Below are 5,291 nucleotides of genomic sequence, written 5' to 3' on the forward strand. Positions count from 1 at the left end.
AGGACAAAGTCATCTCCTGCTTCCTTAACAATAAAAACACATTCCACATATCTTACATACTAAGTTACCAGGCAAACTTGTTACAATATGTAATTGTCATTAACACTAAACAAGCTTGTTAAAATAATTATCTTTTCTTCACCTTAAATACTTAGTAGCATGCAATACCAGAAACAGTTTTTTAGAAGCAAGTTGGCAGGGGAGGCTGACTGCCGACAAGTTTTCCTGTTATAAAATTTCTTTTATTATTATTATTATTATCAATTCAGTTTTTATTTAATAATGACTTTTTGGAATTGGCCATTTGAATACCTTAATTTAAACAATGTTTTATTAAACTTTTTGTAATTATTTATAACCATATAGACTATATTATTTTATGACAAATTTTGCTTTCACAGAACACTTCTTTACTTAAAGTTACCACAAAACTTCTATAACTTGCTGCATGCATTTAACTTTCAAGAGTTTATGAAAATTAGCCCTCCTACTTTAGGACAAAGCACACCTTTTAGAAAAAACTTATTAAATTTCATCCAGCATTCTCACAAACTTTTAACCTTCTTTAATATTCATTTAACTTTTATGTTCTTCATTTTATCCTGTGAAGAATAATAAACTATTGATTTCAATCTAGGCAAGAAAAACTTTTTATGGATTGACATAGTAATTTTGTTAATCAAGACTTACAATTTTATCATTGTAGATATCTTATTAACATTTAAACTTATGTATTAATATAAGCACGTATTTAATTTTTTGCCTTTAGGATAGAGCTCTTTTTGAAAAAATCTTTCGTTTTTAATTCATATTGTTTCAAGCGACAGCCTCCTTTCTTTAGATGAGTTTACAGTTCTAAAACACTCCAAAGTATTTCTACCTTCTCATTGTCAACCAACCATTAACTCCCAGATCCGTCAGAGTTATTCCACTGACGTGGAGGCCTCTGTGAACTACCTGGTCAACCTGCAGCTGCAGACCTCCTACACCTACCTCTCTCTGGTGAGCTTTCCTGGGAGTTTCCCAGCCCATGTTTCCCCCAAAAGCACACCTTTGGCCATCTGCTCATGCACGTGGCTTCTTTGTACCGTCAGGTAGTCAGATGGAGGAGTGTACCCGCCTTGCCTTGCCATGACATGCACTGACCTTTGTCTCCTCCATCTTTTCCCTCAGGGCTACTATTTCGACCGTGACAATGTGGCCCTGAAGGGCGTGGACAACTTCTGCGAATTGGTGAAGGAGAAGCGCGAGGGTGCCGATCATCTCTTGAAGATGGAAAACCGGCATGGTGGCCGTGCCCTCTTCCTGGACGTGCAGGTAAATGGCAAGGGGAACCGCGAGCTATACCTCCCAGCAGGGCGTGTGGGCCACTTCCCTTGATTCTGGCCTTTTTGGCACTATGCGGGCTCCTTGGGCATAGAGTTCAGCTTTATGTGGCTTGGTTATAGTGGTTGAAGTGGAGGCGCTCTCGCCAGACATGACATCCAGGCAGCTCCGTGCTCTCTGGAGACTGGGTGTCATGCAAGGACACTTGCAGATGCGCTTGGGGGCTACATCCCTTTTCCACTCTTTACCACCTGGGACTGCTGGGAAATGCGTGTGGAAAGCATTGAACCTGTTTCTTTCTAATGTACAGAAGCCTTCCAAAGATGAGTGGGGTAATACCCTGGGTGCCATGGAAGCTGCCCTTGTCCTGGAGAAGTCCCTGAATCAGCCCTTTCAGATCTGCATGCCCTGGGATCTGCCAACCCAGACCCCCATGTAAATATCCCCCTCTTCCAAGGATACCCAAATGCAGACATTCCTTGGGATGAAGCCTCCACCCTAAGCCTTGACTCCATTGGATTGTCCAGGGAAATTCCTAGCTGCGCCTTCCTTCCCACATCTGCCACATTGTGAGCTATTGTCTCATATTATATCTTAGTAGAATTTTTCATTTCTCTTCTATTCCTTAGCTCTGTGACTTCCTGGAGATCCATTTCCTACATGAGGAGCTGAAACTGATAAAAAAGATATGTGACCACCTGACCAACCTCTTCAGGCTTGCTGGCCCTCAGGCCGGGCTGGGCGGGTATCTCTTTGAAAGGCTCACCCTCAAACACGACTAGGAGCCTCTGGAGCCCAAAGGCTGTGGGGGAGGGCTCTATTCTCCCAGTATCCAGGCTACTGCCTCAGCCCCTCCATCCAAGAGGCATCTTTCTACCTGCCATCTTGTAGCCCTCTAACAAGCCCTGAACCAAGTGTAAACAATAAAGCTTTTTGCAGCAGGTGGTGATGGTTAGTGTGTCTTGTGTGGGGAATTTATAAGGTTTGAAACCTCTCCTGTGCGTGGTGTGCTATAGCCAGGTCTTGCCTAGCTATACATTACTCCAGGGAGAGTGGTACTAAATGGGTAGCAGGAAGCAGGCTGAGTGTTTTACAGTGTAACAGTAACCAGAAAGGGGTCCTGTTTAATGAGCAATAATGGGTGCAGGCCTCTGCCAAGCTCTAAGATACTGTTTCTGGTTCAACCCTGGGAGGTAGGTTGTTCCTTACAGATTATATGGGCACATTGAAGTTACTATGTCAATTAACTATGGCAAGCAAGCACACAATAATAGCTATGAGGGCAGCTTCCCCCCTCTCCACCCGGGCTTGTAAGAGATCAGGCCTGTCATGAATATTAAGGTCTTCCCAATGTAAAGCACATACTCGGTAGCAAGAACTATTGATCTGAGTAGCTGGGAGCTTATGATGTACAAGAAGTGCTGAGCTTGGGTTTTGGGTCTTAGTTGAGAAAGGAGATCTGAAGGTAGGGTTGGTATTGTCTAAAAGAGAACTGAAGAAGCTTGCAGGATCTTGGGGCAAGCAAGCAAACTGCTGTGTCAGCTCTGATCCCCGTGCCTTTGGTTTTTGGTAGAAGAGGAATCGGGAAGTGGCTGCTAGGTATCATTTGCTCAGCATCATGCCCTCTTGCTCTCTGTACATATGATCTGGTTGTGGGGGCTCCTATGTCTGGCACAAGGATGATGACCCAGTTCCTAAGACTCCTCACTCAGAGTGTCCTGTTCTCTTCATTGGTGATGATGTGCCCAGAAATGCACATGTGGTCTAGTGAGCCTAGAACTATAAGGAAAAACGTTTTTGTCTTTTTTCCTGAAAACAGAGTATCTCAGTGGAGCCCTGAGAAGATTTAAGCCAGTGCAACAGATCTTTCTGCCATAATAGAAATGGCCTACATCTGTACTGTAGCCACAGGTGGCTAAATGGCTACTCCGTGGAGCCTCCTTCATCACGCAGCTCCTTCCTGCCAAAGAGAGCTTAAGCCATGTGTTTGTTCCTTGCAAATCTCAAGCAGGCAAAAGAGGCTTTCCTTCCTTGAAATAACACTGGAATTCCAAACAGTAATCCAAATGTCTCCAGGAGAGCAGGATGAAATTAGGCACTGGGGACCCATGGGTGAGAAAGTGGGGGAGGGTTCAAGGATCTGAAACCAAGAGGAGGGAGGGGCCTGTATAGAGGTCCACCAAGCCCCCTGTCGGACAACACCTGGGATCCTTAAATATAGATGTATTTTTTAAAATTTCTTGACACACACTTCAATCATACCCATTACCTCTTCCCACCCCCCATCCCCCACTGCAAACCAAGCAGTGTACCAGCACACGTCAGGGGACCCTCCCTGTCTCCAGAGCTTAGAGATGGAAGAACCTCGAGGTAAATATGGGGGTCTAGAACCCAGTGAGCTGAGCTCTGGATGGGAAGGTGATGGGAGGCAACACAGTGTAAGGTTCTAGGCTCAGCAGCTGGGCCTAGAATGCAAGTGTTTTTTTGGTGGACTGAGCTGTTAGGGGGGAAGACACCAGTTCCGTCCTCAGCTGGGTGTTTTCCCTGGAGGACACAGGAGTCTGGATGGAGTCACCAGAGTCTGGAGTCACGTGAAGTTGTTCAGAATCAGGGGACAAGTACGGTCTGGTCCAGAAAAGGCCAGAAAGCAGTCCTGAGTATTCTCTAGCAGGAATGAGGGGCCAAGTGGTTCTGCCATTCCTTGCTTGGCCAAAGTGGGGGTGTGTGGCAATGGGACCTGGGTAGGCACTGGATCTAACAGAGGAGGTAGAGGCTGGGAGGAGGAATCCCCCAGCAAAGCTGAGCACCTAGGTGTGGCTGGAGCTAAGAATACCTGAGGGCCCTGTGCTGGAGCCTGAGTTCTGGGGCTGAAAAGGAGGACCTCTGCACCCAGGTATGCTAAGTCCCTGAAAATGTCATATCTCTGGATGTAATGCCCCATTAGTAGAGACATTATAGGGAAGGCAGCACTTGGTGGCTTCCAGGCCAGGCTAGGGCATGGTACGCTCTGCAGGGTCTAGAAGTTGCAAGCCACAAAGAGCTTTAGAAGTCCAGCCTGGAAGACAGACGGCAGGGTTTACTGAAACCTCTGGCACTGCAGGGCAAATGGCAGATTCCTGGCCTCCAGGACCCCAGCCAGGCCTGCGGGAGCTCCAGTGCACACATCATGCATTCTGGAACCAGAGGAAGGCACAATGTTGTGGATTCTGGAGTGTGGGGAGTTGCGCACTGTGCTGGGGATGCTGGAGTGTATGGCAGTGGGGTTGGGTCATGGACCCACAGAGGATTGAGGTGCAGAGGACTTGAGGACCACAGCCATGGGGACCCATGATCCACGGGGGGAGTGTGGGGCAGAGGCCTTAGTTGTGCTCCTCTTCCAGGGAGCTGGCAGGGCTGAGGGCTCGCTGGGGCTGCTGAGAGAGTTGGAAGGCATGCTGTCCACCAAGCTGTGTTTGCTCCTGCTGCTGGAAGAGGAGCAGGAAATGCGGTGCAGCCACTCCAGCACATGGATGTTGTGTCGATCCTTGGTTGCCTCCTCATCCTCATCATTGCGATCACCATCATTGGGCAGCCCATCCCGGGACTTCTCCTCATCCTCACTCTAGTGTGCGCTCAAGTGTCACAACAGTGAGGGCGAAGGCAAGACTGAGGCCTTGCACAGTTAGCGTTAGCACTGGGCCTGTGAACAGGGCATGGGCACACACTGCAGAGTGATCCACGGGCACCCAACGGCCTGGCCCCAGTGTTCCAACACACTCAGAGTCCTAAGGACCCCCTCCCGCCCCCACTCCCAGTGCCTGGCACTTTATAGTCCGCGTCCATTCACTGCATCCCCCTTGTGATGCTCATAGGTGCAGTGGTCAAGAAAGGCCTTGGCCAGGGCCATGTGGCCCTGTAGTGTGGGGAAGGCAGGGGAGGGGGCATCAGAGGTGAGGCACCAGACCCCACCACCAGGAACTGGTCAC

General features: G+C 48.2%; 1 pseudogene; it reads left to right on the plus strand.

Annotated features, from left to right (window-relative positions):
• The first annotated feature begins 821 nt into the window (after positions 1-821).
• LOC131277820 (ferritin light chain-like) lies at positions 822-2,108 on the plus strand (annotated as a pseudogene).
• The last annotated feature ends 3,183 nt before the right edge of the window (positions 2,109-5,291 follow it).

The sequence above is a fragment of the Dasypus novemcinctus genome, unplaced genomic scaffold (genome assembly GCF_030445035.2).
Source record: "Dasypus novemcinctus isolate mDasNov1 unplaced genomic scaffold, mDasNov1.1.hap2 scaffold_466, whole genome shotgun sequence".
Taxonomy (NCBI): domain Eukaryota; kingdom Metazoa; phylum Chordata; class Mammalia; order Cingulata; family Dasypodidae; genus Dasypus; species Dasypus novemcinctus.